The following is a 22,700-nucleotide window of genomic DNA, read 5'->3' on the forward strand; positions in this document are numbered from 1 at the left end:
TATATTTTATTGATTTTTTACAGAGAGGAAGGGAGAGGGATAGAGAGTCAGAAACATCAATGAGAGAGAAACATCAATCAGTTGCCTCCTGCACATCCCCCACTGGGGATGTGCCCACAACCAAGGTACATGCCCTTGACCAGAAACAAACCTGGAACCCTTCAGTCCAAAGGCCGACGCTCCATCCACTGAGCCAAACCAGTCAGGGCATGACCAGCCAGATTATTATGACCACCCCATCAGTACTTCATTGACACTTCCAAAAATACTGAATATTGAAAACTTCCTAAGCAAATACTCTCAAGGTCTTATTATTATTATTATTTGCATAACTAATTCACTTCATTGTACTAATGGGGTGGTCATAATAATCTGGCCAGTCAATAATTTGGCCACTCAGTGTATATGGGCCTGAGGAGCCAAACAACAGGCTGCCTTTAGAAAGCAAAAATAGTGTCAGACAAATTAAAGCTCTTAGAATCTCACACATGATCTGCCATTTGAATTAGATGTTTTAGTAACCCCAGAAGGCATGGACTGAGCATCATGGCAAAAGCAACGAAAGGAGTGAGTGCCCCTGATTTTGGTCCCAACTATGGAAAGAGGCAGAGATACACCCTGATAGAACAGCAATCACTGGCAGTGTATACAGTACTTCTGCAGGTGGAACCTCTTACTAAAGAACAGCCAGTTACAGTAAGAACCTCCGTTGACATCAAGGGGTAGATCGACATGCTCTGCCAACCAGCCTCTGCCATGGCTGAGACTCCTATGCTGACTATTTATAATGGAGGAGTGCCCTGTCAAATAGTCTTCTGTCTCCACAGATGCAGCAACTATTAGGCACTGTTGAACATATAGACCTCCAAATGTCCCTACCTTTAGCCTTGCGTCAACCTTTGCAATCTGCAAAGAAAGAATGGGGGAAATTCCAGGTGGCGCTTGGTGTATGGACGGCTCTAGCCGGGGTAACCTGTCTACATCAAGCATGTCAAACTCGTGGCCGTTAGGCCGCATGCCTCGTAACATGCTTGGTCTACATGGACAGCAGTTGACATTCAACTGTCCGCTGATACTACTCAGAAAGGAAAAAGGAACAAATCCCAGTTGCCATGGGCTGAATTAAGAGCAGTCTGATGGGTACTCATGCATGAACCTTGAAGCTGCTGACCCTGTGCACTGACAGTTGGACCATTCTTAAAGGACTGACTCTGTGCTTGGACAATGGGAAGTTGAATGATTATGAACAAGCCTTTGTAGTGGCAAGAGATGTAGAAAGATATCTGGGCTCCCCGACAAGAGCCCGGGGCAGATCTCACTGTAACCCATGTCCCTGCCCATAACGCTTCCACACCTGCAGGTAATCAGAAGGCAGATGCTTTGGCAAAAGTATGCTCTTTAACACCGACCCATCAGTGGACACTGCAGATAGGTTACGTTGGAAAAGAAGGCACCACAGTGCCCAAGCAGGATGGCACATAGCCAGAGAGGAGGTGCTGGAGCTGAAGTTAAAGGCAGTGGTCTGGAGTCAGCAAAGGCCCCGATTTGAGTCTACTTATTTCACAGAAGGCCTCAACCAGTAAGGGATTGGCAAATTGACTACACGGGCCCCCTTCCCTCGAACAAGGTGCCAAGTATGTTCTGCTGTGTGTTGACACCACCTCTGGTTTACTCAAGCCTTCCCATGTTGGTGGGCTAACCAGGCTTTTACCATAAAGGGACTAAAAAAATTAAATACTCTACTGGGGTGGGGCAAAAGTAGGTTTACAGTTGTCGAGTACGAGAAATATAGTTCATTCTTGTATTATTCTTTAGTAATTCGTGTATTATTTTAAATACAAACAACTGTAAGCCTTCTTTTGCCCCACCCTATATGTGGGTACTCCGATAGAGTTGATAGCAGGTTGGAAGGGGTGTCACATTTCAAAGGACATGATGTACAAAAATGGGGAAAAGAACACGATAGTAAATAAGATTCCACTTCCCCTATAACCAACAAGCAGCCGGGCTGATTTAAAAAGAAAAGATAGTGTCCTTAAGCAACAGATAGAATTGCTAACTGGAAAACCTACCTTGGCTGAATAGACAAAGGTGCTTTTCCAAGCGCTAATACATTTAAGTGGCAACCCTATGGGGTCTATTGCCTCACATGCCAGAGTAGGAACTCAGACTGAGGCACCCAATGTGGTATAGGTGTGGAAGACAAAGGACACAGCAGTAGTCCTGGTCCTTGCCATGGACCAATGAGCTATGATAATAAGGGCACCAGGCCCTATTGTCACTGGAACAAGGATCATTTACTGGAATCTGCAATGGGATGATCTGCCAGAAAGGGTCAGTTACTTTGCGCCCCTGGGTGGAGAGGAACTGCTCAGTCTCTGGTGGGACTATCATTCTAATGCAGGTGGGACCCATGGAGACGCACTCTGTGGGGACTGGACACACACCATTGAAAGAAGGGAGAATGTAGGGATCCTGGTCTGACATATTCCTCCCCCTATGCACCTCCTCATGCCAGAAAGCACCACCTCTACTGGCCAACACATATGGTTTACACAGCCTGATCAGATTCCCAAAGCCATGGCTACATTAACACTTAAAGATCAGGCTGAGTATCATACTCATAGAAGGAGAAGACATCCCAATTCAAGTCCCCATGAAATATATATCTTTCTGACCTTCGACTTCTATTGTTCCTGTGGTATCCAGTTAGATGGGATACCAGTGCCATCATCCAAACTAAATGTTGGGGGGGAGGGTTATGCCAGATGAATCTGCTAATATTTCCTCTTTGTTAGCACATATGAAAAGCTCAAATAAACACCCTAAGTGAGCCAACCCCATGTCTAGGCTACTTATTAGCATACTGGTTTGGGTCCTGGGGAGCATGGTGGGGAAAAATTATTACTAATACTTGGATTGCTTCTTTTGTCTTTTTTTCTTGCATTTGTCTATATTGTTGCTGTGGACTGTGTCTGACTACCAGACGAGCTCCTTCCCTGCTAATGAAGACCTCACTGACCACTCAGGGCACTTTGCAGAAGAGGGGGGTACGTGAGATTGTAAGAGCCAGGCATGAGGGGTGGAGTGTGGAGAAAAGACTGTTTCATGACATGACCACGCCGCACCTGCCAGCTAGCTCCTGGCCAGAACAGAGATCGTTTCCCAAGAGTCCTCTCAGAGACTGACCCCTCCCTTTCACTCCATAGCATGGTTTGTGCTGGTTCCTGGAACAGGCTGTTACCCAGTCCTGGGCAAACATGTAAGGCATTTCCCCCTTACCTGGAGCGGGTCCAACCCCAGAGCCCTATCCATCCTGCCCTGTCCTATATAACCCCTTAGCACCTGCCATGCGGCATGGAGGACATCCATAGCATCTCACCACCGCCCAAGATGAGCCTCGTACATAAGTTCCCTTAATAAGCGCAATATAATGACAAAGTTGTCAGCCTCTTCCTGCAGTCTCTTAGCTCCAGAAAACTTTACATACCAGGCTTGTTTTCAATCAAATAATTGGGTAGTAGTGATTAAAATGACATATAGGGAGCTGACAAAGCAATGTTCGTTGTCAGATATGAGTTTGTTACCTAAATTTAGATTTAATGCACAGGAGCTGAATATTTTAGTTGGTGTGGTGTCAGAAGATAAGTTCTCCAAACTGAAGTTTCTGCTCCTAAAATGATGAGAGTACCATAAAAGAGAGAACAGGTGTGAGGTCAAACACCTAACTTTAAGTCTCAGACCTACTTCTGCTTACTAATCACATGATCTTTGACTCTTTGGGCCTCAATTTCAAATACCCATAATTTGCCCCTCTTTGAGAATCAGTGAAAAGGAATTTGGTAAAGTCCTGTCATTTTCAGCATCGTCAGAATCAGTCCACCTCTCTCCATCCCAACCACCATCTCTTTAAGCCCAGCAGTCATCTCTCATGAGACTTCTGCAATAGTCCCCAAATGCCAGTCTCCTCATCATTTTTCTCCATTCAGAAGACAATGTTTTTCAAAATGCATCTCTAATCATGTCTGATTCATATAATCCCAATAGTTCAAAGATACATTACTGCCTTTAGAAGAAATGATAGAATCGTTAGGCTGGCCTGCAACAGGGTGACTGGGATAGTCCCTGCTTACTTCTCCAGTTGCCATGCCCTACCCACCAACACACACAAGTTCTGTGTTCCAGCCACACTAATCTTCTTTCAGTTCCTTGAGTATACAATGTTACCTCCCACCTTATCATATCCCCCTGTAATATTCTCTTTTCCACACCCAAATTTCCCCTAGTTAACTCCTACGTAGCTGTCAAATCTGAAGTCACTCAAAAGTCACTTCCTTCCCTCACCACCCACTTGCCAATATCCTCTCACAGTACTAAGCATTTTGCTCCAGAGAGCATCTCATGATGGCGAGATTACTTGTGTGGTCATTTGATTCATGTCTATCTCAGACATCACATAACTGTCAGCTCCAAGAGGATAGTAACAGTCTTACTGAAAACAGAAATGCAGTATATGTTGTAAAACTATGAATCGGTAGATTATGGTTTATTAATTTTGGTAGGCTATCAAATTTCCCAATTTAAATAACCGCTTAAATTTGATTTGTCATTGTTGATACCTCTCTTACAATGTTGAATTAGCATATGCACAGCATAAGAATAGTATAAATAGAACTGCATTGTTCTTATTCTTTATGGAGTTGTGTTTTTTCATAACCACAAATGAACATTAATATAAGGGTACCACGTATTAGAGTATGACTGATAATTTGCTCAATTTTAATAATGCTCTTTTTTTAGAATTAAAAAAAAAGAAAAAGAACTACAGTATATGTCTCAAAAGAAAAATTATCTTTGGCCTGGCCAGTGCAGCTCAGTTGGTTGGAGCGTTATACCACACACTAAAAGGTGGCAGGTTTGATTCCTGTTCAGGCCACATACCCAGGTTGTGGGTCCTATCCCTGGTCAGGAGGCAGCCAACCTGTTTCTCTCTCTCTCCCCCTTCCTCTCTCTACAATCAATTTAAAATTTTTTTAAATCTTATTTAAAAAAATGATCTTCTAAAACCTGGTAAGAGAAAATTTTATGATTTTCACTACTCCTGTTCAACATAGTACTAGAAGTGCTAGCCATAGTGATCAGACAAGAAGAAATAAAAGGCATCCAAATTGGAAAAGAAGAAGTAAAACTGTCATTATTCACAGATGACATGATATTGTACATAGAGAACCCCAAAGACTCCATCAAAAAACTACTAGACTTAAATGAATTAGGCAATGTAGCAGGATACAAAATTAACACCCAGAAATCGATGGCTTTTTTATACACCAATAATGAATTCACAGAAAGAGAAACTAAAAAAACAATCCCATGTACCACTGCACCAAAAAAATTAACTAAGGAGGTAAAAGACCTGTACTTGGAAAACTACAGGTCATTGAAAAAAAGAGATAGAGGAAGACATAAACAAATGGAAGAACATACTGTGTTCATGGATTGGTAGAATCAACATCATTAAAATGTCCATACTACCCAAAGCAATTTATAGATTCAATGCAATCCCCATTAAAATACTAATGGCATATTTCACAGACTTAGAACAAACCCTCCAAAAATTCATCTGAAATAAAAAAAGACCCCGAATAGCCACAGCAATTTTGAGAAAGAAGATCAAAGTTGGAGGGATCACAATACCAGATATCAAACTAAATTAATATCAAACTAAAGCCACGGTCCTCAAAACTGGCACAAGAACAGACATATAGACCAATGGAACAGAACAGAGAACCCAGAAATAGACCCAAGCCATTATGCTCAATTAATATTTGACAAAGGAGGCAAGAGCATATAATGGAGTCAAGACAGTCTTTTCAATAAATGGTGCGGGGAAAATTGGTTAGGTACATGCAAAAAAATGAAACTAGATCACCAACTTACACCATACACAAAAATAAACTCAAAATGGTGAAAGGACTTAAATGTAAGACAGGAAACCATAAAAATCTTAGAAGACTCCATAGGCAGCAAAATATCAGACATATGTTGTAGCAATATCTTTATCAATACAGCTCCTAGGGCAATGGAAAATAAGGAGAAAATAAACAAATGGGACTAAATCAAAATAAAAAGCTTCTCCACAGCAAAAGAAACCATCAACAAAACAACAAGAAAGCCCACTGCATGGGAGAACATATTTGCCAATGTTATCTCCAATAAGGGTTTAATCTCCAACATCTACAGGGAACTCATACAACTTAACAAAAGGAAGATAAACAATCTAATCAAAAAATGGGCAAAGGACCTAAACAGACACTTTTCAAAAGAGGACATACAGAAGACCGAGAGACATATGAAAACATGCTCAAAGTCACTAATCATCCGAGAGATGCAAATCAAAACAACAATGAGGTACCATCTCACACCTGTCAAAATGGCTATCATCAACAAATGACAAGTGCTGGCGAGGATGCAGTAAAAAAGGAACCCTCCTTCACTGATGGTGGGAATGCAGACTGGTGCAGCCACTGTGGAGAACAGTATGGAGTTCCCATACTGTTAAAAGTTAAAAATGGAACTCCCATTTGACCCAGTAATCCCACTTCTAGGAATATAGCCCAGGAAACCAGAAACACCAATCAGAAAGGATATATGCACCCCTATGTTCATAGCAGCACAATATACAATAGCTAAGATTTGGAAACAGCCTAAGTGCCCATCAGTAGATGAATGGATTAAAAAACTGTGGTACATCTACACCAGCGGTCACCAACCTTTCAGACCTCACAGACCACCGGTTGGCGACCGCTGACCTACACAATGGAATACGACTCTGCTATAAAAAAGAAGGAACTTTTACCATTTGTAACAGCATGGATGGAACTGGAGAGCATTATGCTAAGCGAAATAAGCCAGTTGGAGAAAGATAAATATCACATGATCTCACTCATATGTGGGATATAATGAACAACATAAACTGATGAACAAAAACAGATTCAGAGACAAGGTAACAATGAACAGACCAACCATCCTCAGAGAGGAGGCAGTGTATGTGTAGGGGCGGGGGGGGGGGGGGGGGCGTGTAAGAGATCAACCAAAGGACTTGTATGCATGCATATTAGCATAACCAATGGACACAGACACTGGGGTGGTGGGGGGTTGTCCTGGGGGGTGGGAGTAGCGGTGGGAGGGGTTAATCAGGGAAAAAGGAGACATATGTAATACTTTAAACAAAAAAAAAGAAAGAAAAGAAAATTATGAGACCAGTTTTTTTTCAGTGTTTTTCTACATTTCTTCTTCATAAGTATTTCCAAATATTTTTTAAATCCTAGCCAGCATCTAAAATCATCACAATGTGGAACACTGGAAGACTAATACATTTTTCTAAAACATAGAAACAAAGGCATTCCACATCAAAGGCGTTTGCCTGCCTAAACTTATTTATAGTTTTAGAACACTGTGAAACATGGCTATTAAATATAAAACTGTACCTTTTATAGGTTTATTTTAAAACCCCGGAAATTGTAAAATGATTATAGCACCTATGAAGCTATAAAAAAATGATTAATATGTATGCCAGAGAAGGGGTTACAAAACATACAACTGGGGAATTTATAGCAATGAGGTTAGTAACTATAAACTTGTTCAGAGCAAGCCAGTATTTATAAGGAAAATAATCAAGTATTTAATAGTTCACACTTCCTATCCTACCAACAATTACTGTGAGCAAAAAGTTCTGGCATTTTCCCTGGCTGGGTAGCTCAGTTGGATGGAGCATGGTCCCATACACCAGAAGATGGCGGGTTCATTTCCCTGGTCAGGGCAAATACCTAGGTTGTGGGTTCAATCCCCAGTTGGGTGCATACAGAAGGCAACCGACTGAAGTTTCTCTCACACATCGATGTCTTTTTCTCTCTCTCTCTCTCTCTCTCTCTCTCTCTCTCTCTCTCTTTCTCCCCCCCTCCCTCTCTCCCTTCTTCCTTCTCTCGCTAAAAATCAATTTAAAAAACATCCTTGGGTGAGGCTTTAAAAAAGATTCTGGCATTTGGCAAATAGTTATTCAAAATATAAGAAGTATATTTTTAATGGCCACTGATATATTAAAAATGCATGTATTTAGTTCTTTCTCAGAACACAATATTGTTTTCTCCAAGTTGGTACCTTATGTGAGTGTGCTGCAGAATATTCTCCTTATTAAAAAGGAAATCGCTGGAAAATAAGTACCCTGTTGAAGTCCCCACCCCTTCCTTTCTCACTGGTGCTGAAGGTCCTATCCCAGATGTAAATCAGAGTAGTTAAGTAGCTCTTTCAGGCTACAGAAAACAACTAAAAATTCAGAATTGAAGCAATAACGCATCATCAGGTTTCTATTATTAATGTACTTCCTCTGATGCTTAACCTATCTAACCTAAGAGTAAAGAGCCTGGGCTCAAAGGGGTTGCACAAACAGTGGAGAACAGATCTTATATAAAAAATACTTTGGTTGAAACAACAGCTACTAAAGGTGCTTTAAAAAGTCCTCCATAGTAGAAATTTTTCCAATAAGAGACTTTTCTGAAAATACAGATGCTCAATTAGGATCAAAAATTGTACCTAGGGCCATAGCCAGTTTGGCTCAGTGGATAGAGTGCCAGCCCATGAACTGAAGGGTCACGGGTTTGATTCTGGTCAAGGGCACATACCTTGGTTGCAGGCTCAATCCCTGGCCCCAGTCGGGCCTGTGTGGGAGACAACCAACCAATGTGTCTCTCTCACATTGATGTTTCTCTCTGTCTCCTCCCCACCTTCCCATTCTCTCTAAAAAAAATCAATGGGAAAAAATATCCTCAGGTGAGGATTAACAACAACAAAGTACTCTAAAGGCAAAACGGAAAAAACCCAGGACAGCAATCAATATGTACAAAGACAACCTATGTGTGCACTACAGATAAGGCAAAGAATCCTAAAAGCCAATCAAATCAAGTGCTCAACTTTTCTGATTCTAGGCCTTTCCCAAAATTGTTCCCTCCAACTGAAAGGCTCTGACCCTTCCCTCGGCCTTTGGCCTCCTTTGAGACTGTCCTAAGAACAAACCATCCTCTCACTGCTAAAGCACTTCATAATATTCCCTACTGCACCAATTAACTCTTCCTTTTTTATAACTAGTCAGGACTTTTCCGCTATGCTGCTTAAGGACCTGCATAGCATATAAAATAGCTTTCTATTTTCTACACTGCCTTGCACATTATACATCAAATATTTATGGAAACTGTCAGAACTACAGGGACTTGGAAGTCTGAGTCAAAACTATGTCTTTATGGTAGAGCAATCAATGACCACAGAGTGGAAATGGCTTCAGTGATAAAGCAAACACTGACTAAGTACTCTAAGTGGCAAACCTGGAGATGAACTAAACAAAATTCCTGACCTCAATGAGCTCACAGTCCAATAGGGGGGAATATAATTGTAAACAACCAAAATGGAAAAAGATTCCCATGGTGATATGATGTATGAATCGGGTACTATAATAACAAAAAAGGCACCTAACTCAGCCTGAAAGTAGGTAAAAACCTCTTCTGCAGATCGCAACTCAACTCAGCAGCATTCAAAAGGAAAAGGTATATATGCATAACCCATAACCATAGTGCGGTGAAGGCCTGGGAGGGGGTGAGAGGAGGGTGGAGGAGGTCATGGTGGGGCGGGGAATAGGGAGGCATCTGTAATACTTTCAATAATAAATGTAAATAAAAAATAAAAAGGAAAAGGAATGCCAGGACAGTGGTTGAGCGTCTATCCATGCACCAGGTTACAGGATCAATCTCCAGCAGGAGGCGTGCAGGAAGCAGCCTATCCATGTGGATATTGATGTTTCTCTCTCATTGATGTTTCTGTGTCTCTCCCTTTCCCTGCCTCTCTCTCTCAAATCAACAAAAACATTTTTTTTAAAGGACAAGGGAAGTAGGGAAGTTATTTTTTGGAATTGACACCAAAAAGTATCAGCAACAAAAGCAAAAACTCAAAGAATAAGAATAGAAGAACTACATCAAATCAAATAGTTTCTGCACAACAAACAACAAAATGAGAAAACCTTCAGAATGAGAAAAAAATATTTGCAAACCATACATCTGATAAGGGATTAATATCCAAAATACTGTATAAAGAACTCAATAGCAAAAAAATAGATAACTTTATTTTTAAAATGAGCAAAGGACCTGAATAGACACTTTTCCAAAGACATAAAATGGCCAACAGGTATATGAAAAGATGCTCCACATCATTAATCATCATGGAAATGCAAGTGAAAACCATAATGAGATGTTACCTCACATCTGTTAGAATAGCTATTATCAAAAAGTCAAAAGATAACAAGTGTTAGTGAGGATGTAGAGAAAAGAAAACCCTTCTGCACTGTTAGTAGGGCTGCAAATTGGTGCAGCCATTATGGAAAACAATATTGAAGTTCTTCAAAAAATTAAAAATATAGCATATGATCCAGCCATCTCACTTCTGGGTATATATCCAAAAGAAACAAATCACTAGTCGAAGATATATCTGCACTTCCATGTTCATTGCAGCATTTTTCGCAGTAGCCAAAATATAGAAACAATTTAAGTGCCTATCAACAGATGAATAAAGAAAGTATTATACACACTCACACACACTAAAATATTATTATTTAGCCTTAAAATATAAGGAAACCCTGCCATTTGCAACAATGTGGATGAACCCAGAGGTTCATGTAAGTGAAATAAGCCAGACACAGAAATACAAAGATTGCATGAATTCACTTATTTGTGGAATCTAAAAGAAAAAGAAAAAAATGTGGAACTCATAGTAACAGAGTGTAAAATGGTGGTTATCAGAGCAGGGGAAGGGGAGAAAAGGGGAGATGTTGATCAAACAATACAAACTTTCAGTTATAAGTAAGTTCTGAAGACCTAATGTATAGCACAGTGACTATGAATTAGATAATAATAATGTATTGTATATTGAAATTTGCTATGGGAGGTGATGATATGTTACTTAATCTGAGTGTGGTAATCATTTCACAGTGCATACATATATCAAATCATCAAGTTGTATATCTTAAACATACAATTTTTATTTGTCAAAATAGTAAATAAAAATTTAAATTTTTAAAAAAAGAAAATAAATAAAAAAGAAAAGGGAAGAAAGAATGGAGCAAGCCAAAGCACATAGGAAGCCTGAGAGGTGAGAGCACAGAGCTCTACGTTAGCAGGGCTGGGCTTGAAGGATTGGAAGGGCCAAAAGAGGCTGATTGGCCTCTTCTGGATAAATAAAGGAATAAATGGAAAAGGAAAACTAATATGTGCTTTCTTTCTAGTGGCAAACAATTTATACTCTAGTTGAGGTAATACATATGTGTTTTGTACTAATGGTTCAGAGTCAATAAGAAGCAGCTGGAAAGAGCACAGGAAACCCAGGTTCTAGTCCTGTGTCACCAACTACATGATTGCTCTTACATTTAATGCTCATCTAGAAAATAAGATGTTTGAATTATTTTCACTAGTGTCTCTTCCTATCTCGAACATGTATCTTCACGCTAGAATAGAAGAAGGAACAGATTACTATGGACAAAGATGGGCAAGGGAGACCTTGCATAATGATACTTTTATAATGCCAAAGCCTTTGGATACAAGTTTGTGAGGGTCCAGGATATACTATATATATATATCTCCCACATTCAAAGGCTGTTAAATCGCGTTGTTTACCCATATCTTCAGAAAAAAATCACTTCTACTGTCGTGGTAAACAACCTGCTTCCCTATTTATAATGGTCTGGCCCTCTAGCAACTTCAGCACAAAATTATAGCTAATTTGCCTACAAACGTCAGGTGGCCATAATAATCTGGCCACTCAGTGTATATACAATCTCAAAATACTACTCCTCAGATTGATAATTCATTAATTATTAAGGGAGGAAGGTACTTTACAATGTAGAATTCGTGATTTTTTTAAAAAAAGATTTAACCTTGATTACATTAAGTAATGCCTGCTTAATTTAGGAAATACAGAAAAGTATAAGATAAATATAAAAGTCAACCCATCTTTATTATTAACATTTTGGTATATTTCCTAACAGTCCTTTATGTAGTTTTAAAAACATAGTTGAAACCATGTTTCTTTTTTCACTTAAAATAATAATTTCCCCATGTTATTAAAAACTCTATAAATGTTATGCTAAATGGTTGTATTATATACAGTATACACGCCCAGATTTGCTTAACCATTCCTCAATACTGGATTTTTAGATTATTTAAATTGTTTTGCTATTTTTAAAAATATTTAGTTCTTCAAAAAATAAAAAAATGAATAACCATATAATCCAGCAATTCCAGTTCTGGATATACATCCAAAAGAACTGAAAACTGGGACTTGAACATATATTTGTACACCCATGTTCATAGCTGCATTATTCACAACAGTCAAAAGGTGGAAGCAACCCGTGTCCATCGATGGATGAATGGATAAAAAGATAATTTACACACACACACACACACACACTAGAGGCCAAGTGCACAAAATTCGTGCACGGGTAAGGTCCCTAGGCCTGGCTGGCAATCAGGGCCACTCTGCGGGGTGACCAGCAGGGTGATCAGGGGCCCCTGCTGGCACTCCCCTTGGCTGGCCTGGTGCCACATGCTTGCCGGCCCTACCCCTTGCTGCCGCTGCTGGTTGGGGCCTATGGACTGGAGGCAGCTCCTGCGTTGAGCGTCTGCCCCTGGTAGTCAGTGCGTGTCATAGTGACCAGTCGTTCCACCGGTCATTCCACCATTCGATTGATTTGCACATTAGGCTTTTATTATATAGGATACACACACATACACATACATACATACTAGAGGCCCAGTGCACAAAATTTGTGCACTCGGGGGCAGGGGGTCCCTCAACTCAGCCTGAGCCCTCTTGCAGTCTGGGAGCCCTCGGAGGATGTCCGACTGATGTCCATGGGAATGGGCCTAAGCCATCAGTCGGACATCCTTAGAGCTGCCACGGAGGCCAGAGAGGCTCCTGCCACCAGCGCTATGCTCGCCAGTCAGGAGCCCGGCTCAGGGCTTCTGGCTGAGCGGCGCTCCCCCTGTGGCGCTCCTCCTCCATTGAGCATCTGCCCCCTGGTGATCAGTGTGCATCATAGCAACCGGTCATTCCACCGTTCAGTCGATTTACATATTGGCCTTTTATTATATAGGATATATATATATATATATATATATATATATATATGTATATATATATATATATATATATATGAGATGGAATATTATTCAGCCTTAAAAAGGAAGAAAATTCTAACACATGCTACAACATGGATGAACCTTGAGGACATTAAGTGAAATACGCCTTCACAAAAGACAAATATTGTATGATTCCACCCATATGAGGTACCTAATGTAGTCAAATTCAGAGACAAAGTAGAATGGTGCTTGCCAGGGCCTGGGGGAAGGAGGGAATGAATGGGGAGTTGTTAAAATTTGTAAAGAGCTTCGGTTTTGCAAGATGAAAAGAGTTCTGGAGATTGGTTTGTACCACAATATGAATGTACTTAACACTATTGAACTGCACGCTTAAGAGTGGTTGAGAGGATAAATTTTAAGTTATGTGTATTTATCACAACTTTTAAAATATAAAAGTTAATTTTAAAAATATATTGAGATGAGTATCTCTGTGTTTTAAGTTTTACATGCATTTCTGATTAATTCCTGATATCAGATTTCTGGAAGTGGAGCTAATAAGTGAAAGGATATTCAAAAAGCATAATGTTTTTGTCTTTTTGTTTTTTTTAGCATAAGGTTCTTAAGCATACTGCCAAATTACTGTCTAGGAAGATTATACCAATTAACACAACCATCAATATTGTAAAGAGTATTTGTCACACACCACACTTTCAATCATTCAATAATTTTTATTGAGCACCTATGTGCCAGGCCCTCTCATGGCCCTGGGAATACAGAAGAGAACAAGACAGACAAAAGTCCCTGCCTTCATGAAGCATATGTTCTGGTCGGAAAGGCAGGCCAAAAATTAAAAAAAAAAAAAATTAAGTGAGCAAAAGATATAATATAGTAAATGGTGAAGGAGATAAAAAAAAAAAAAAGAAAGAAAGAAGGGGAAGCAGATAAGTGTTATAAGGGACGGGCTGCCATTTTAGAAAGGAAGGCTATAGACACCTCTCTGACCTGGGGAAATGTGAGTAAAGATATGGAGGAAGGGAGAAAGTCATCAAACTACCTGGGCAAAGGACATTCCAGAGAGAGGGATCAGCAACCACAAATGCCCTAAAGCAGGAACATGCGTAGAGTGTCTGCAGTGCTCAAGAAACAGCCAGAAGGCCAGTGTGACTGAAGTGAGGAGAGTTGGGGGGGGGGGGGGGGGGGTTGGGATTAGTAGGAGAGGTAATCTGAGAAGGAGTTCACATCTCATGGTCCTTGAAATTGGACATTATCATTTTTTCTTTTCTTTTTAATTTAATTTTATGATGGTAAGACTAACATGAGATCTACCCTCTAAAATTTTTAAGTGTCCAATGTTGTATAGCAGACATCTAGAAGTTATTCATATTGCTTTGATCATTTTTTTCTATCCTGGCTATTTTGATAGTTAAAAAGACAATATATTAGTAGGCTTGGAGTGCTATAACAAAATATCATAGATGGTAAACAACAGACATTTATTTCTCACTGTTCTGGAAGCTGGGAAGTCCAAGATCAAGGTGCTAGCTAAGTCAGTGCCTGCTGAGAGCCCTCTTCCGGGCATGAAGATGGCTGCTTTCTCACTGCTTCATCACATGGCCAAGAGAGGGTGATCTCTCTCTCTCTCTCTCTCTCTCTCTCTCTCTCTCTCTCTCTCCCTCCCTCCCTCTCCCTCTCTTACTCTTCTGATAAAGCCATTCAGCTACAACATGAGGGCCCCACCCTCATGACCTCATCTGACCCTAATTGCTCCCAAAGGCCCCATCTCCAAATACTATCACATAGGGGTTATGGCTCAACAAAGGAATTTGGTGGGGGACACAGTTCAGTACATAGCAGACAGTATCTTATTTTAATTATACAAGGTTTTTTGACAAACTGTTAAGATTAAAGTTATTTTTAAGGAAGATCAACTTTGCAGAGGTATACTTGATGAAATAGACAAAATAAGAGAACCATCTTGGAAGTTTTATAATAATCAGGATGATTTTTGGAGCACCTAAAACATAGTAGGCACTGAACAAGGCACAAATAAAAGGAAGTAGTAGCTGGAGTAGTAGAAGTGGGAATGGACAGAAAATGAAAATGTATTAAGAGGCATTTTCAAAATATGTAAATTAAATTTGGTAATAAAATACAGGATGAAAAAGAATATAAATTCATAAGTACTGCAAGTTACTTGAGAGCAGGAAATATAGCTAATTCATCTCTGCATCCCACACAGTTCATTATATGACGTATAGTAAATGCTTAGGAATTAAAGATAAGTAAGGGAACGTTTTCTAAAGACCATGGAAAGGAGAGATGAAGAAAAATTGTTGGGGGATGCTTCATTTGAAATGGAAAGAAGAAACCTGGAACCTAAAATTGAAAAGGAAGGAGTCAGAGAAATAAGAAAATCAAAACCATGCTGTACCACAGGGTAAGAACCAAGCTAAAAAGAAGGATTCTCGCCTTATTGATGTGGATTTGGCAATAGTGGAAGTCACTGGTTGTGACAAGGATGAAGCCAGGTTGTAGAGGATAACAGATGATGCCAGGGCAAGAAAAGGGGAGTAATAACTACCTATTCCTTAAGAAATCTTGTAATAAACTGAGAAAGGAAAAATAGAGATGCCCTAACACACACACACAAAAACTCTACCAGAAATACCTACATTAGCCTCTGAACATGCAGTGAGGCTAAGTAAGCCTTAAGGAAATATTTACAACATTCAACCTAGTTGGGAGCTCAACAACCTTGTGGGTTAAATGAATACAGGAAAGATCCCATCTATGCCATGTATAAAGAGGCAGCAAATCTTCACATTTGCTACTAATAACTGGTTTGGTAAGTGGCCTTAAAAGGTCACAGAGAAAGTAATAACTGTTGTAGTAACTGCTAGATTTTAGCTAATGTGAGCTAAATCAGCTTAAGTCAATTAAGGTTCTTTTTCTGTTTTAGTCTCACTAAGAGACTATGAGAGGTTCTCTTCAAACATCCAACAAATAATAATAAATTAAAACAAAACAACATCCAGAGATATTAGCTATCCACTCATATTTAAGAGGCTTATGATTAAACGCTGGCTGGAAATTCTGTGGCAACTGATAAGCTTCACTGGAGAGTAACCATGCCAAAATTTTTATACTGCTTTAGATATCAAGAAACTGAATAAATAAATTCATTTGACTAATATGCATGAGACAATTTAAAAGCAATATTGTTTGTAATTAAAGCAAACATCAATTTCTCTTCCTAAAAATGCTTAGTTTTCTTGGGAAGTTAGATAAAGGAGTAGGGGCAAAATCCAATGTTATTATTTTATATCCTTTAAAAACAGACTTTAGGAGAGATGCCTAAATGACAGCTAACTTATCCTATAAGTAAATATAAAGTTTCCATAAACATTCTGTGGGAAAAAAAAGAAAATCATATCTTTTTATCAGAGATGTATAATATACAGTTTTATAGAAATATAATAAAAACAAATACCTGATCCTCATCAAATATAAATGTTTGTTTTTTATTTTATTTTAGCAAAAGGTATTAGGTAGTCTGGAAACTACTGAGCTTCAAGCATGGGTGGTTCCAGAACATTCTTTCGTCTCCTTTTAATAATCACATTGATGATTTAAAGTGATGATTTCTATAGATAAAAAGGAAGCATCAGTTTCCAGAGTCTGAATAAGAGGTACCTTGGGAGTACAGCTTTATGCTAAAAGCACAAATCTAGTTGAAACTCAACTACTTTACCAATCTTTTATTTAATAAAGACAATCAGTAAGGATCAAACAGCTCCATTCCAGACAGTCCAGATACAAATATAAACAAACTGACATTTTGCCACCTAATAATATGTTTTAAAAACAAATGCAACTCAAAAACCTAAATTCCTTTTTTTCACATACAAAATTAATTTTACTAAGCTGTTGTACACACACTGTGCGCACACACGCATTTTTATGGGCTTTAAAATGCTATTCCTATTTCACCCTAAACACTAAGGAGTCTTTCTTTTTTTAAAATATTTTTTTATTAATTTAAGAGAGGAAGGGAGAGGGAGAGAAAGACAGAAATATCAACAATGAGAGAGAATCATTGATCGGCTGCCTCCCGCACGCCTCCTACTGGGGATATAGCCTGCAACCTGGGTATGTGCCCTTGACCGCAATTGAACCCGGGACTCTTCAGTCGACAGGCCAACTCTATCCACTAAGCCAAACCAGCTAGGGCCAGGATTCTTTCTGATGATGGGATAAAATGCCACAAATGACTACATTATGGCTACATTATGACAAAATATTTCATATTTCCTAAGAAAACAGGATGGATTTCATCTAAATATACTGAATTTCATTTAAATATCTAAATCAGTGGTTCAAGTTACAAAATTTGCATGGGGGCGGGGGGGGGGGAGCCTAGCCCCAAAGAGACAACCCAGACCCAAAGAGCCAAAGCCCAGACCCGCAAGGCTGAGCCTAGCCCCGAAGAGCCTAGCTCAGACCCGAACAGCCTAACAGCCAAAGCAAGTCCCGAGGGGCGGAGCCTAGTCCCGAAGAGCCACGCCCAGACCCAAATAGCCGAAGCCCAGACCATGCAAAATAATCTGAATAAATTTTCCCATATTGCTACACAGCCTTCAAAATTATCATTAAATGGTTGGAATTAGCTGACATTTATGATTTTCTTAACTCTTGCCCTCTGTGTTCTGCCTTGAAGTGTTAGATATTTCTTTCCAATTTTTCACGATATATGATGTTGCAATATACATGCAACATGAAAAGCCAGCACAGCTCTTTTCTTCCCTTGAATTATACCCCTGAATTAAGATTTCCGGGGGGAGGAGGGCGGGGATTACTAAACCACAGGATTAATTTTTAATTACTCCTGGTTGCCTTCCAAAAGTATTACAAATTTACATTGCTTTAAGCAACAGAAAACTTGCTATGTTAGACATTACCATTTTTGGTGCTTTTGATGTAAATCAGTGTTAGAAGATTTTATCAGGTAATTTGAGATCTTCCTTTAGTCCTCTAATTTTGGTTATTCAAGGGCATGAGCTTGCTCTATTTCTCTTAAACTTTGTTGTCATTTTCAGCCACTTATAGTTAAGAAGAATGAAGAGTTTTTTTACTTGTAAACTCAGTATTCTCACTCTAAGGTGGGTAGAACATATAATCAATTGTTCTGTTTTCCTTAAATATATATATACTTGTGGTCATCTTGTCAAGTAACAGCAACTGCTAGAAAAGAAACAGAGCCTAAATTTCAATCACAATAAACCTAAAATCTTTTAACCAATAGCCACTTTTGAGATTTCAACATCCATAACAACTATGAGCACACAGGGCCAAGGTGTCTCTCTTGATTAGCAAGCTCTAGAGAAGGACCAAGAACAATGAAGAGCTTATAGAATTATCATGACAAAAAATAACGTTTAACTGAGCACTGTACTATTAGAAGCATTTTTACATCCATTATCACATTAATTCAAACTAAGTAGCCTATAAGTTAGAAAATATCCCACTTTACTATGGGGAAAAACTGAGGCTTAAAGAAGGTAAGTTACTTATCCAAAGTAGATCCTGGAAGGTCACATTTTTAAAAAATATATACTTTTATTGACTTCAGAGAGAGGGAGGGAGGAGGGAGGAGGGAGGAGGGAGAGAAACATCAATGATGAGAATCATTGACTGGCCGCCTCCTGTACGTCCCCCACTGGGGATCGAGCCCACAACCCGGGTACAGGAATTGAATCGTGACCTCCCAGCTCATAGGTCGATGCTCAACCACTGAGCCACGCCAGCCAGGCTTCTTAATCTTTGTATATGGTGGTATCCTTCCCACAGGATGTGAATTCAAAAAGAGAAACATTCCGATCTAAGTCTGACAGCGAGGGAGATGTAAAGTTGGAAGAAATGAGGATCTCACCAGCATTACAGCAGTATTTATAATCAATGGTAGCACTAATGTAAAATAGGGAGAGGATTAGCTCCCCCATTATCTCCATCAGCCAACCTAATAAACATATCATCTATAGAGGGCTCTGCCTTCCAAAGCCCACCATCCCTATATAATCCCTCTAAATAGACATTCTAGAGTTGCCACTGTGTGATGATGATAAAGAATGCTTGCTTCTATTGCCTCTCCTTTCCTGTGTTGGTAGGATTTGGGGTTCTTGTTTGCTCATTCTGAGAAAAAGAAGATGAAAAGATAATACTAAATTAAACTGCATTCAATCATAATTGGTCATTTCCATGTATTTAGTTTAACAAATATTCTTCATATGCCAAGCAAATCTTATAAAAGTTGAAGTTTACTATACCAATAAAATACTTGCATTTAGAGGAAAGGGTGTCCTTCAGAAATATGCTACTTTATATGTAACGAAAGTAAATATCTCATTAGAGTCCAGAGGTTTGTTCTTAAATTTTTAAGTAGTTCAAAAGCAAATCAAACCATAAAATATTATATTGGCTCAATCAGTTTTTTGGGTTTTCCTGATTAATGATATTTTAAATTGTGTTTAGGTTTGCTGATACTAATTAAAATTAACTGGTCCTTCACAGTAGTTTGGAATGTTTCAAAATTTAAGTAACTCTGGGCCCTGTATGAGAGGGCAGGTGGTATGCAACCCCCATAAAAACCAAGAGAAAAAGCAGTACAAGGTATTTTCCTGTTTCATCCAGAGCATACGAAGTCAGAACCGGTAATTAACTATGGTGTCCCCAGACCTAGAAGGCTATGCTTAGGCTTCTGTGATTGTATTAACACAAATAACCTCCAAAAAACAGACATGATTCTCTGGAAGAAGTTAGGTTACGTTATAAAAAGCCTTGGAAAAAGGGCACATAGATACATGAGTGGAACATATAGTACTTCAGGTGCTTTGATGAGTATTTCAATGAAAATTTTACAGACTTGCATCTGAGCAAAAATTACAAGAGCCAAAGAGTTGCAGCCTGTAGTCCCAAATCCAATCTTCACTACTCTCACAGAAGAAACAACCAAAAATAAAACATGATTCAAGAACATCCAAAACAAGTTAATGCAAAAGAAATATCTGACATTTAACTACCTGAGGCTTCAAGAAATCTAGATATTTCCTAAAATACTCTCCTAATCTGATCTCAGAAGAGTAAAAAAACTCAAAGTAAGCTAAAAATAAAACAAGCTGACACAATCAAACTTATTATCTATGTAACAAAATGCCTGTCAAAGAAGTCTTGAACCCAGGATATCAAAAATACTGACATCAAAATCGCAAGAAAATCAACGGCAAACCTGAATATTTGCGTTTTCCATGACACAGATCATTTCAGTGATGCAGGTACCTACAACTTGGGACCAGGAGGCCTGCTTGTCGGAGTTGAAAAAACTCCAATCTAGAGTCAGTTCGGGGACATGGGTTCCAGTCCTATTGCTGCTACTATTTAGGTGGGTAGCCCTAAGCAAGTCACTTAACATTCTCTCCTTCTCAGGGTTTACTTTCCGTATTTAAGAGGTTGACTAGACCAATGTTTCCTAAACTCACCTAATCATAAGAATTACTCTGAGGTAACTGTTAACAATCTGGATTCCAAGCCCCCTTCCTAGAGATTCTGTAATGTTGAGGAGATCCCTGAAGGAGGCCTAGGACCTTATACTTAGTAAATGATCCAAGTGAGGGGCCAGTACCACCATGTTTTCCTCAGGGGTGTGGTTGGGGGGTCTCTGCCCAGACTATGCAACTGTAATGGATCCAAGTTCAAAATATGGCAACTTTGAAAGAAATTACCAGGTGACTAAAGTCAATCAAAAACATCCAGCAGAAACCGGTTTGGCTCAGTGGATAGAGCGTCAGCCTGCAGACTGAAGGGTCTCAGGTTTGATTCTGGTCAAGGGCATGTACCTTGGTTGCGGGCACATCTCCAGTAGGAGATGTGCAGGAGGCAGCTGATCGATGTTTCTCTCTCATCGATGTTTCTAACTATCTCTCTCCCTTCCTCTCTGTAAAAAATCAATAAAATATATATTTTTAAAATCCAGAAAATTATCATCTATAAAAATGGTAGCAGCAGCAAAATATGCCCCAACTGACAGGAAGCTGAAAGCAGTTCGAGTGTGTGGAACACCATCTTTGGCTCTGTATGAAAGGATGATGTTAAGGTGCCTGAAGACAAGAAACAGCTCCTTATTGGTGTGTCCTCAGACAGAGGGGTTGTTAAGCAGATGAAAAGTGTAATGGCTACGCTGTGAGCCAGGAAAGAAGTTAAGATTGTTTGAAAGTGGTGATAAAAATAGGGGTATACTTCATAGGACTTATTCTGACCAGTTTGTGCTGACATTCAAAGAAATGGGAAGAAAACCCCTTACTTTTAGAGATGTGTCAGTCATTGCCCTGGAATTACTAAATTCTGGGTATGAGTTTGATGAAGGACCTGTCATCTTTGATTCAGGTCTGTCATCTCCTACAAGACAGAAGAAAAGCCCATCCTTTCCCTTAATACCATCTGTTCCAAGTGCTGAGAGCATGAGTATCCAGGATGACACTGATGCTGCCGTGCTGCAGAATTACCAGGAACACCATCTGACCAACATCATCTACTATTCTGTGAAGGAATACACTATAAGTGAGCAAAGTGCCAGGATGACAGCCATGGACAATAGGAGCAAGAATGCATCTTGACTTGATCAGCAAATTGACTTTGACTTTCAACTACACCCGCCAAGCTGTTGTCACAAAGGAGTTGATTGAAACATCTCTGGTGCTGTAGCTCTGGATTAATGAAAATCAAGTTTCATCCTCAGACAAGCAGTAAAGGAGGAAAATTCAGCCAGTTGATTATGCTTTTAGCTTACTGCTGTCCTGGTCTGAAGAAATTATTGGCCCATTGTTTAAATTACTAAGGAAAGCAAGGTATTTGTAAATTATCTTACAATAAACAACTTACAATAATAAGAAAAAAGGGATCCGAGTAATTCTTATCATTTGGTAAGTTTTGCAAACACTAGACTAGGTGATCCGTGAACTACCTGTCCTTTCAGCTCTGATTCTATAGTATCTGGATATCTCATAAGGATGTTCTAAAAACATGCACAACTATAATGGTTAGCATGTGTTATTAGACAAAATTAATAAACATATTAACAAATATGCCCATCTTCCAATCCCCAATACCATTCATACCTTTTAAACACCCATGAAAACATTCTCCTAGGACCTAGATACTAGGCAAGTGGAATACTTTATTTGGTGGTGAAAACAAAAGTTCTTAATATTAAACTCTCAGGACATTAATATGGAAGACTTGTGTTATAGGAAGAGAGAATTGTACACCTAATATTTTAAGTGAAAACTATACACTCATTCTTTCCTTGAAGAACAACATTATCTGGTGATTCCACCTGTTCCTAGCTAAGAAATAGCTAGAAAACAGTCTGGCGAAGTCCCTAGCAGCTATAAAACTGCTCTGTAATACTGGAATGCAACTGTTTCAAAGCTAAAAGCAAAAGAACAATAACTGGTTACTAATGCTTCAAATTCAACA

At 39.2% G+C, this 22,700-nt stretch overlaps 1 protein-coding gene and 1 pseudogene across 5 annotated transcripts in view; one reads left to right on the forward strand and one right to left on the reverse strand.

The window, feature by feature from the left end:
* Positions 1-22,700, reverse strand: part of CNNM2 (cyclin and CBS domain divalent metal cation transport mediator 2) — a 95,431-nt gene that overhangs the window by 66,988 nt on the left and 5,743 nt on the right. The window lies entirely within an intron of this gene.
* On the forward strand, positions 547-21,937 carry LOC139022124 (ATP synthase subunit gamma, mitochondrial-like; annotated as a pseudogene).

The sequence above is a fragment of the Myotis yumanensis genome, unplaced genomic scaffold (assembly GCF_028538775.1).
Source record: "Myotis yumanensis isolate MYYU_CA2020_CCGP unplaced genomic scaffold, mMyoYum1.0.hap1 SCAF_13, whole genome shotgun sequence".
In the NCBI taxonomy this organism is placed as follows: domain Eukaryota; kingdom Metazoa; phylum Chordata; class Mammalia; order Chiroptera; family Vespertilionidae; genus Myotis; species Myotis yumanensis.